Source organism: Coturnix japonica, chromosome 3 (assembly GCF_054131305.1).
Source record: "Coturnix japonica strain WE chromosome 3, WE-NBRP24, whole genome shotgun sequence".
Lineage (NCBI taxonomy): Eukaryota > Metazoa > Chordata > Aves > Galliformes > Phasianidae > Coturnix > Coturnix japonica.
Window position 1 is genome coordinate 58444933 of NC_140665.1, and position 12793 is coordinate 58457725.

The 12793-nt window shown below is 38.1% G+C and overlaps 1 long non-coding RNA gene across 1 annotated transcript; it reads right to left on the reverse strand.

The window, feature by feature from the left end:
- Nucleotides 1–2533: 2533 nt before the first annotated feature.
- On the reverse strand, nucleotides 2534–11267 carry LOC146761424 (uncharacterized). Its single transcript, XR_014944096.1, has 2 exons — nucleotides 8479–11267; nucleotides 2534–3727 (listed from the first exon to the last, which is right to left on the reverse strand). It is a non-coding gene; the product is annotated as an uncharacterized LOC146761424 (long non-coding RNA).
- Between the last annotated feature and the right edge of the window lie 1526 nt (nucleotides 11268–12793).

The window sequence follows — 12793 nt, forward strand, 5'->3', positions numbered from 1 at the left end:
TCCTCATGCAGCCCAGGTCTACTGCATCCAGGCCGACTGGACATGCATTGTTTGGTACGGAGGCCTTCAGACACCCAACCTGAATCAAACTCATGATAGGTGTCCAGAAGGTGCCAATAAATGAGATGGTTCCTATGAGGCAAAAGATTCTTAAAGGAACTGCAAGCTACCAGTAAGTGAAAAATCCTTTCTGCAAAAGAGCAAGTCAGTGACCTCAGTGATATTCAGTAGTGAAGAGCAGGAAGGCCGATATCTGGGAGAGCTGGGATTCACTTATCAAAGGGGTGACCATTTGTACGGATAGTTTAAAATCTAGTAAAAGAATGACAATACTTCCAACTGATACTGACCCATTAGTCCAGGAGCTGGACTCAGTGATTCTTATGGGTATATTCTGACTCAGGTTATTCTGTGATTCTCTGATTGTGGTTTTCTGCTGTTGGCATTCCTGAACACAGAACAGTCCACTTAGAGACCTTCTCCACTGTAAACGGGTATTCCTTTGATACAGTTTCATTTTTTCCCTTCTTACAGCAAAACAGGTGTCACTTGAAAAACAGATTTTATACCTGAAAGCCTTGCTAAGAAAATTTGATGCAGCTCTGTGCAATTTCTATATACTTAGACATATGGAGGATTAGGAAAAATCCTAATGTATTTTAATAATATTCATTCCAAGCCTTTCTTTACATTGTTGGATATTTCTGGTAGGATACAATAGAAGATTAAATCCCAGATAGCCTTCTAATGAAATTGATTGTTATCATAAAAAAAAATCCAGTGAAGAAAATACTGTAGACTAATATTTTTTAATTCCTGTTGAGAAATCAGTGAAGAAGATTATGCTGTTTGGTGATGCCTAGAAGCAGGAGATTGAATTCAGTGACCGAGATTCTTAGTAGTCCTTTGACCGTAACATGACATTTACAATTGCTGAGATGAGCAGTGTATCTATAAAGTCAAAATGAGACAAAAGCAAAATGCAGGATTGTTTGAGCCTCAGGGCTGCATACTAATACTGATTGCTTTTGTGAATTACCAAGGGTGAGTCTGTCTGAAGAAGAAAGTGTGAATATGGTTTTACCACATGGCTAAGTTTAAGGACTGCAAAAAGGGCTTGTTTCCCTTCACCTGTGCCCAATTCTGGCTGCCTGTGCCTGACCCAGCAAGCTCAGGAGGCAGAATCAGTGGGTGAACATGCACATGGTCTCCTGGCAGACCTGGATTATTTTGCTCCTGGTGTGATGTCTGCACTGTGGTGGGCACTGGAAAAAGGGGATAGGTCCAACATCCTGCCACTGCACTGGATTAGCCATGACAAAAACCACCTGCATTGGGCCTTTCTTCTGAGCCATGGGTAGAGCTGTCCTCAGCAGGATTTTCATAGGATCTGAACAGCTACGAGACTGCCAACAGCAATGTATAAGAGCTTTAGGTGGCCTTTTAAGCTGGAGGCAGAGCCTTGCTTCAATAAAGGCTTCTGAACTCCCTTCTATTCTGGAGATTTGGCTTTAGGAAGATGACATTTTGCCCTCATTGAAAGCATCATCTTTAGAGATTCAGAATAAATGAATATTTGTTGTTGAAAAAAAAAAAAAAAAGTGAAGGACTTAGAAGACTATAAATAAACTGGCAGAGCTGAAAAGAATAAGAGGCATTATCTGAAGCTAAAATAGCATTTTTCAAAAGTGGAAGTTGTGTGCAGACAAGGGAGTTTACATAGGACATAAACCCACGCAAAGTAGGGTATTAGGTTTAACACTATAAATGAAGAGTTCAAAGTATATTTTGCTAAAGACAAGTATCTTGATTACTAATAAAGCCCTTTCTTAGACCACGAGGAACAGGAAGCTCTCTAAAGCTGGTAGATGAACAAGGAGTAGGATCTTGAAGGAGGTCATGGAAGAGAGAATAACTGAAGTCTTTGTTCACTACTAAAGAACTCAGAGAGTATCGTATTCATACTTTCTACACAAAAATAAGGCCTGGAAAGTTATAGTGTCTTGAACAGTTGGAAGGAAAAAATAGCTCACATAAATTAATAATAAGATCAACTAGCTGAAGCTATTCACCCAGAAGTCCCTATGGATGTCAGCTATCAATCAGCTGTTCAACTAACTGAAGGGTAAACTTACCACATAAACAGATCTTGAAATCACACAAATAGAAGATACCAGATCTTCAACAAGGCTCCACAAGGTATTTACATTTGAGACAATCCATTAAAGAAACGTACAAAACAACAGAATCAGTTGATGTGCAAGAAAATCTGAACTAATGGAGAGTATCAACCTGACATTTGTGGAACAAAGCCATGCCCCACTACCTACTATAAGTATCGTCATATGTAGATGATCCAGTCAGCTTTTGTCAAGGTCTTTCAGGTAAGACCTATGAAGACTTTTATAAAGAAACCAAACTATCTTGAGAATAATAAGATTAATAATCACTTATATACCCACCAAAGGATATTAAAGAAAACGGCCCAGGTGCAATGGAAGTAACACTAATGAGGTAAAACTAAACACAGAAATTCACATTTCCCATTCTTTATTAGTGTGAAGCCTCTAATAAAACATAAAACAATAAAAAAGTGACAATAGGCTTTGGAAACAGAAAAGGAAGTTCAGGTGTATCATCGGTGTCACAGCTCCCTGAGTCCTTGCCACCTGAAATTTGCCAACTTGCTCTTGGGCAAATAATGGACTCTGAATACATTCCAAAATATTCTTGGTGAGAGTGATATTTGGAAAAGACATTTCAGTATGAATACTAGAATTTTTATTTTTAATGTACCAGAATACTCATTACAGTGCTGACAGCATGAGCAATGCATGGAGCCCCTTCTAGCTTGGACAGCACCATTATTCAAACTGGTAGCATTTTCTTCTTGCCCACGTTGATGAAAAATGGGAAACTGCTTCCAAAATATCTGCCTCCAGCAGCTTGCCTCCCATCAGTATAAATCAAGAGTTAACTGCTCAGAAGTTTAAAGGAGGTAAAGCAAAAATCTTGCAGCTGATTCATGAGATTACATATATGCATCCAAATGTATGCCAGCTTCCAAATTCAGGCAGTGTAAAGCATCAGGCTTTACATCTTGTACTTATCCAAAGTGGAACTGATAACTATATACACATTTTGAATTAAAGCATTCTGAGGGCAAGGGAGGAGATTATTTTGCCTACATTCAGAAATGTCTGCTCCAAGAATCTGAAGCTGAGATGTGTGTATCAGAATGACAAAGCAAGGGTTTGATCAGAGATTCTGCTTTTTCAGCCTGGAGTTGGCCCTGACGGGTTGTATGTGAGATGTGCCCTGCAGATATCCAGCTCTTGCCCATCCTTTCCTCATCTCCAGACTTCCACACACAGTCATAACAGGATTAAAGCATTTAAATAGCCTGGTTACAAAATTGTATTGAAATATAGATACTGATGCAAATCGCACAGCCTTTTGGCACTGTATGAATCATGCCAGGCTTAGAATGATTCTACATTAATTCCAAGTGTGCTGCATTTCCATTTCCAAACTAGTTCTCTTTTGATATTCATACTGTGAGTTGACTTCATTTAGATTATTTTCTTTCTTCTCGCAATTTTCCTTTGCATCTATTAATGCTCTTGCCAAGTCTCTGTATACATAACTAATTTCCAAAGCTTCCCTCACCCTGTTCTGTGTTTGATGGTCAGTTCTTCCAGGGCACATAAACAACAGCAACCAGAAACTGAAATAAAGAAAGAGGAATCTCATGAGCTGATCATCACAACTAAATCCTTATTAGAATCAAAACAAAAATAATTGGGACAGGGTCTCTTCACATTCTAAGGTTGTTTGTCTGAGTTCCATATATACATGCTGTTGACTCGAGTCCTACCATTTTGGCCACCCTCATTCCTTAGTGTGAAAAGCCTGCACAATTCTTTCAAGCCTGTTCCCATTTTCTGAGGCAATGTTAGTATTCCCTTGTGCCACCTCCTCTCCATGGACCAACAGTCTCACCAACAGCACACATACCAGGCAGATCTTCTATCAGAGAAACTGAGATGAAGGAAGGTAAGTCGCACTGGTGATACGATACTGCCACTGAGTATCACTCAGTGAGGGCTGGTATGATGAGTAGCCATAATCAGATGGTCCATTTTCAGATGATATATAAACCACCTTTACCAAGTCACACATAAGTCTGGTGATTTTGGTCCCCATGGAGATTAACTGGCAATGCACGTACAACTCTGCAAGCTGCAGCAGCTGTCACAAAGGCATTACATTTGAGTCTGACTCTTAGTACCAAAAATTACAAAAAAACTTGTGAAAAATACAGTGGTTCATAAATCCCAGTATTGCCTGCTGGGTGAAAAGTTCATTAAAAGTCACATTCAATTAACCAATGACTGTCACCGCCAGATGTGTATATCCTGAGGTAAAGTTAATATATGTCAGCAGCAGCCAAAACAACAAGATAAATGGTGATTAGTACTTAGCTAATTGTTTTACAAAGCATCACTCTAAATAAAGAACTATCTCTGAAATACAAAGCTTAACCCTGAGAACTTAAGCTAACTGGGGTGAAAATATGAATCAAAGGGGGAAAAAAAAGAGGTAAAAAGACATAGTGAATTGGAATGTGTTTTTGGTCATTCTCCAGGCTGTTACCATGCTTCATCTAGCTGGGGAGAAAATATCTTCTTTTCAGATCAATAAAGAGAAGAGAAGAGAAGAGAAGAGAAGAGAAGAGAAGAGAAGAGAAGAGAAGAGAAGAGAAGAGAAGAGAAGAGAAGAGAAGAGAAGAGAAGAGAAGAGAAGAGAAGAGAAGAGAAGAGAAGAGAAGAGAAGAGAAGAGAAGAGAAGAGAAGGACCCAAAATAGTTGAAATACAAAGGACAGTCTCCAGTTTTCTCACTTCAAAAGGAACAGGTTTTTACGACATTCCCCTCATCCCCTTCCATGTTTGCCTCTTCCAAGGATGTTTAAACCATCTCTCAAACCAGGCCACATAACATGACTGTCACAAGCATGGGTTATTCAGCTTGCAGAACTGCAAGTAACAGGGGGACATCCCTTCTGCCTACACGAACATGAACACAAGGTGCAACATATGCAGCCTGACAGTAAGCACAGTCAGACAGTGCTCCTGTTATCAGGATAACTTCAGCAGTAAGGACCACTTGCATAACATTGTAGGTCAGTCAGTTGCAACAAATAAGACCAGAATTGCTGCATGCCTGATTCTCTCCTGTAATCCTGAGATAACACATTCATTCATTCACTGATCAAATGATGCAATAGGCTACAGTGATGTCTCTGTCAGGTCTTGTTTCTCATTTGATTTATAATGTATTTGATATCTCTATAACCATTTCACAACAGTGGTCTCTACTCTTTTTCTGGTGAATTTTGAAGCAAAGCAAGTAATACAACCTTTTTCAGCTATAGTTGTCGAGAGCTTTGGAACATGGCTCTTATCAGTCCAGTCCGTGCCAGTCCCATCTAAATAACCAGCCATGTCCAAGAGTCCAGCTTAACTTTTCTAGGCTCATCCTCTGATTTTGTTAACTACGGAGTACTCTTCAGCAGGTGTTGCATAAAGGAGCTGGAGATACAGAAACTTATAAAGCAGCCCCTCAGTGGTTCCAACAGCTAGAGGAGCAAAAAAGCTCTGGGATGCATTAATGACACACAAATCAGCAGAGAGAAAAAAGGCAGAAGAAACAACCACCATGAAGAGTTATATGCACGTCATCACAAGGTAAATTCAGAATCAGAGTAATGTGGACTAAAAAATTTTAAACAAAGATGACATTTACTTAACATGACTCATTTGGAGTCAAAATTTCAGAGAATAGAACATACTTGAATTTAAGTCCACATTTCAGAGGTAGAGATCATTAAGTCAGAGGTGATGTAAAAAGACATTGTGCCTTCTTGGGGGTTACGTATTTTGTGGCTGCCTCCCTCTCCAGGGAAAGGGAATATGGATGCTGAAAAGCAGCAAAAGCAAGTCCAGAGAGGGGTGAAAGTACATTTTGTCTTAAAAGAAGGCAGAGATGTTTTATGAAAGAATGAATCAGCTGTTTGGAGTGCACCAAGTTAGCCTTACAAAACAGACTGTTTCTATGCATTCACTATTCAGAAACCTGCAGTGAATCAGTGAATTAATTTCCTTTGGAAAACTTCTCAGTAATGTCTTGCCAACATTACTGGAGTATTAATCTTCATAATTCAGCTGTCGAGCAATGTGACTGATCACCTCTCATCTTATTCTTGCTCCTATATTAAATGATCTTAGCATTAAGAAGACCTTTTCTCCTAAAAAAAAAAAAAAAAAGTCATAAAATTAATCTCAATTTTAAGCATCCTTGAAGATCAAAGTTCTTAACTTTATCAGTCTCAGCCACAATCATAATTACCTGAAAATGGCAGGAAAGCAAATATTTGGTTCTTTAGGAAACTTTTGCAGGGGAGCATAATTAGGGTATAGGAGATGTATTAGAAGATACAGGCTGACCCTCTTACATAACCTTGTGCAAGGCTCTCTGGGCTTCTGTAGAATGGAAATATTAATAATTGAGAAAATCATTAATAGATGGATCACCATGGATCAGAGGTCCAAAACATTACACCAGGTAATGATGCCACAGAGGAAGAGATTAAGAATGAATATAACTGAGATTTGTATACTTCTGAGACAAGTAATTTGAACAGGACTCTAGCTGACCGAGAGATTATCAGAGAAGGACTGGGAAAAGAGATGAGCTTTCAGGAAGTAGAACTGAAATATTTTCCCCCTGCGGGTAATTAAAACATGGAAAGTCAAACCAAAACTACCAAAACAATTCCAAAAAAAAGCATTCAAATAAAAGTTGAATTAAGTCAGATGGTACCAATTAGGAATGATATCTTCATACAGAACAAATGGATGGGAATATCTCCAATTTAATCATACATCATTGGAATGCCACAGCAGTGTCTTTGTTCACAGTCTTTCCATTATTGTAAGATTTAACAGTTCACACAAAAGTTTGATGACTCCAGAAATGATACACGTGGTCTCTCTGTAATTCAAACTTAGCACAAAGTTCCTGCTATGATAGCAGCAGAACAGAGCTTGCATAAACTTAAAATCATCACTATGTAAAAGACACACAGACTGAGAGGCTTTTTTTCCACACTCATAGTCCCTGAAGTATATGTTTCCTCTGAACATCCATTAGAAAAAAAGACTGGTTTGCAATATGCAGATGGCTAACCTTACAAATCAATAAAAATCTGAGGCAGTCATTGGTAAATGCATTTGCTGTTATTTAGAAGTTTATGCAATATTTACTCATTTGAATGTGCTTCTAAATGTAATAGGACACATATAATAGCTCATATAAATAGCTTTTCACCTATATGAGTGTGCATAAAATTTCTACTTATTTTGCTTTTACATGTTTACTAGATAGTAAGGAAATGCTACAAGTACCAGAATCTGAAAATAACATATACAGTACCAAACATACAAAAATAAACGAAGCTAGATTAGGTGGGGTTGTTCAGATGCATATTCTTATTGCAGGTGGTTCTGTATTGATTACATATTCATATTTCATCTAGGTTTTCTTTGCTGTCTTTCAGCAAGAATCAGCATTTGTACTGCTTATGTGAAAATGCTTGTTACTAAATTGAATGGTAGGAAAGTTACTCAGGCTATACCATAGTATCTGTCACTAGCTAAGCACTTAATGTTAAGAATCTATCATTGTAAATTCAATTGATAAAAATGGTATTTAAAAAACAAACAAACAAACAAACAAAACCTCACCATGGATTTAATGTATTTCTTTTGAGCCAATGTCTACATTTTACATACAAACACAGGCTGTACTGACTGTGAATGAAACACCAGTGTCTGAGTGAATGAACAGGTCTTGGTTCCTTCTACCTGATCCAATTCTTCTGGCTGCTCTCCACTTTCATTCATTATCTAGTTTATGAAATACATGCAAGAAAGAGCTCATCGCCTCCTGAAACACATCCCACTGCTACCCTGAAGCTCTGAGTCCTGTCAGGGTTTATCAGAGTTTAAAGCCCTCTCTCCTCCAACTCCTCTTTAAGCCAATGAGAATAACAGCTATGGATTAACTATCATCCTCTCACTGACTTCTTAGGGAAGCTTAGGGAACTAGATGTTAATCTGAAGCATGTAATTTAAGAAAGCATTAAGAAAGCTTTTGAGTGGCCTTCCCTTTGCATGAGATAAACGAGAGCTTTTCTTGGCCTCTAATTTGGCCAGGTTAATGAGCACTGGATAGCGACCTTCAATATACCTCCAGAACCATTCAGCCCAGCACTATGTGGACCTCTCTCAATCAGTTAACACTCAGCTGACACTCACATCACCCTGAAGCCACCCTGACATCTTTCACACTTGGTCTCTCAACTTCCAGCCCAAAAAAAAAAAAAAAAAAAAAAAAAAAAAGAACAACTTACTTACATTTTATTCTTCCATATGGAGCACCAGGGCTGAAATCTGCCTCTGTTTTTGAGTAGACTGGATCTGACCCTTCTTATCTAGATAGCAGGTGGGAAGGCCTGTATGGCATCTTTGTCACCAAGCTCTGATTCACTGCTAACTGCTGGCAGGAAATCTCTTTGTCTTTTATTAGACCTCTCACCTAATACAGGTTCACTTCACGGGCACGAGCAAATGCTATTTGCAGCTTGGTCACCTTATGCCAAATTACTCAAAACAAGGAGCCAGGAGGCATTCTTGAAATTCTATGAGGCTGTTGAAAGGTATAGCGTCAATTCTCATGAGCAGACAAAACAGTCTCAAGTCAAAAAAGGGTTTTAAAAAAGTGAGAGAAGTGTTAGTGCCCTGGCATCCTTGTTGTTAAAATAATAAGCTGTACCACTGAAGCCATATAAATTGGTTAAAAATTAAGAGTGAACAATTATGGCTTGCCAAGAGATCATCCTGATGGCTTAAGAGAATGAGAGGTCAGATCATCTGTTTAGAATGCAGACATAAATCTTTCCTCCTAAAAGTATTGCTTATGGGAGAAGGCTTTTGTATACATTAGAGCTCATCACTGTAAGTAGTCTCACTGGGAAATAATAGAGGGGTAGAATGCTCGTTTTTACAGAAGTTGACTTAAACAATTTTACTGCCTCTTTAACTCTTACACTCTCCCAAGTTGTTACCAATGCAGAGTTCATGTTGCAGTCCACCTCCTCCTTGTGTTCACTACTTCAGTGCTTTTAGCTGTGAGAGCTCCCCAAGGCCAGTCACGTCAAGGACACAAATCATTCTGGCCATGTCCTGTTCCTGCCAGCCTCCCAGAGCTCTGCAGAGGAGGCACACTCAACTCATCGGACTGCAGAAGCAATGTTCTTTTCCCCAAAATGTTCTAAAACTGACATGAATGATGTATTTCTGCACTGCCCCCAACACTGTACTGCAATAATTAAAACAAAGGACAATAAGGGCTCAAATGTTGTGAGTTTAATACCCCTTCATAAAACAGGTTACTGATGTGAAAATTATTGATCTACTTCTAAATAAAATTATTATATTACATAAAGAAGAGACCTTTTTATCATCAGAAAGAGCAAAATACAGATACTTTTTATTCCTCAGAGTAAATTTCTATACTTAGCTAAGAATATCAGAAAGGCTGCTCAAGGTCAGAGTAAAATTTTCTTTGCCTGGTATTATATTCTTTATAGAGGCCAATCGCAAATGCTTCAGGAAAGAGCACAAGTGAAGGATGAGCAGGTGATGATAGCTTTGCCAGCCCAGTTCCAGCAATTACCATTTTAAGGATTTCCTGAATAGAGGTTGCGACTGGTCAATTATGTTTAATAGCCCTTGATAGATCTCGCTAGTAGCTATTAATCAAAAAAAAGAAGCCTCTTTTGTCATTTCATAACTGATTAGTTTCTTCTAACGCTTTTCCTGAGGACCTTGCATAAGGCATTTTAAAAATCCAGGTACTGCATAAGCCAAATCACCCTTATTCACATGCTCACTAAGTTTTCAAAAGAATGCTATTAGATTTGTGAAGCATGTATTCCTCATAGACTGAGCTGTACAAGTGCTCCTGGAGACTTTGGAAAAAAATTTGTATCAGATCTGTTATCCTCTGTCTTCTGGGAGAGCCGCCAGAATCACTTAAATAACAGTCAGTGGTTCAGCAAATCCGTAGCTTAATTTGTTTAAAACAACCAGTGAGCCTGATCCTGCCAATGTTATTAATTTCTTCAGTATTAACCATAGTGCCTGAAACATCAGTCTGCAGAAGGGTCCTCAGCTGTTGTTGTTTGTTACTGCAACAGGTAAGAGCTTTTATGGAGTAAATATTAAAATCTTACAGTTCTACTTACTCATATTTTAAGATTAGAGTATTACTGTTCCTCTCTGGCAAAAATTGTGCTTAACATAAGTACATAAGTGAGAGTAATATGTTCTCATTGACTCTGAGAACAAAAGGAAGATTATTAACAGATTACTAACAGCTGGTGTATATTAGAATAGCTCCAATAACGTCTCCACAGGTGCAAAATAATCATTAAGATTTAAAAAGAAATTATTTTATCTGAAAAATAAATAAATTGATAAATCAGCCTTCTGTAACAATTCGAGTTTACATTTACATGTATCTTAAAGATTACTGAAAAAAAAAAAGCTTGCTCCAGTTATCAACTGGTCCCAGATATTGCTATCTAGAAAACAGTATAGGAAGATGCTGGCTTGACTGCTATCTTCCTCTAATATAAGCTTTAACGACGAAGTTCAAAATTCCGAGGTCATTAAGAATTAAACTTTCTCATTTAAAACTTGCCTATTAATCCCAAGCTAAAAATAACTACTTTTCTAAACCTACTTTTAGATTATTTGACGTGTTTTAGTCAAAACAGAAGCAATTAACAAAAATGTTACAGTTTGCATAATTAAGCATGCTGCACACTGTATATAGAAAAATCACTATATTTTTAATTAATAGTAGTGCACATATCTCCATCAAATTCAGCGAAGACAGGTGACCCTGTGCCAGGTAAGGTTTTTGGCCCAGAGGTAGATTTCACTCATAGTTTAAGAGGGATTAATAAAAAAAAATCAGGAAAATAATTTGCCTCCAAATTAGCCACGATTAATAGAAATAAGTAAAAAAAAATAATAGCTGTGTATCTACTGTGTTGAAATGAAAAGGAAGGTGAAAACAAATTCACATGAAGTGCAGCTATAGATACATAAAGATCCAATGTAGTTCATTTCAAGTAACATATTAATAGAAATACATGCATGCATTTATTTGTCCATGTGTTTGCATATATATATATACATCACATACTTGTGTGCAACATGCAAATGTGTAAATGCACATATACATATTTATATATATACACATATAGGTGGAATATATATATATACACATATATGTATATGTGTATATATATATGTATATATATATCTCATAGGATAATTTGCGCACAGAACCATGGATGTCACAGTGCTGAACTAGTTTTTACTAAATCCTCTCAGAATAAAAGATGAGGAAACCTGAAAAGGGGAAAAAAAAAAAAAAATCCAGTAAAGAGAAGCATGTTGCCACCCACCTCCTCTGCTGTTCTCCAGCCAGCTGGAAGGTGTAGGAGAACTGACAGTTCAGAGGCTTTGCACATGCCTGTACATGATAAGATGTACCAGCTCCTTAGTGTTGTCAACACAGCTGGTGGTTGCTCGCCTTCACCCAAACCCATAGACTCTCAGTGTTACACGAAGAATCAAAGAAATATTTCTATCTGAGTTGTCATACTCACATTGCAAAGCCTGGGGGCAGAAGCAGGACTGGAGCTGGGTCCCTTCCTCCCCACAGGAACGTGGGAACATGGACAAGGTTGGCATCACCGAAGAGTTCACAGCCTTGTGCCAGAACAGCCTGATGCTCCATCAAAGGAGAAGCAGTTCATGTTGCTAAACTGGGAGATACAATTCAAATAAAGCTTCCAGCTGACTGACTCTATATGCCAAAAACATAATATCTTGTGATGCAAGAAAGATGCACAGTTTTCAAAGCATTTGAGCACTCTGTTCTTATTAGGATGCTGATTAGTGGTTGTGCTGATTAGTGGTTGTGCATAGACAGAGCACAGGGCACCAGAGAAACTGCAGCATGGCAGTATATATGCAGGCAAGCCTAGATCCCTCCAACTTGTGGTGAAAGCTGTCTACAGTGAACACAGTAAGACCACATCTCCAATCACCGAGACTTGCAAACAGAGCCAACCCAATGTGCTGCCAGATCCATGTCCTTAGATCGTCTCAGACACCCACTGGAATTCTCCAGTACACAGGATAGGATGATTTTGGAGAAATAAATGGATCCAGGTATTCTAAAAGTTAACTGACTAACAAAAAAAAAAACAGGAAAAATTAATTCCTTGATGAATTCCATAGAACTCTTTAGATTTATTCTCAGTTTGAATAATACGAATGCAAAGATTCCCATCGTTGGATCATTGGGAAAGATGGGAATAGACAGAAAATTGTCAGTGTTGGGCGGCAAGTGCATCTGTCACGCAATGGTAAAAGGCACAGTGCTAGCAGCAGTGTACAAGCAGTGCTCATTATTTTAAAACACTGAATCTTACTATGCTGCTCAAATTGAAGGTGTTCTATTACAAATGTTCTTGTATTTTCCTGTTAAGAAGATAAAGCACTATGTTGTGTTGAGGAGCTGTCTTGTTAATTTACACTTGGAGAGCATTTTTTTTGGGTGTGGGAGAGGGTATATATATATATATAT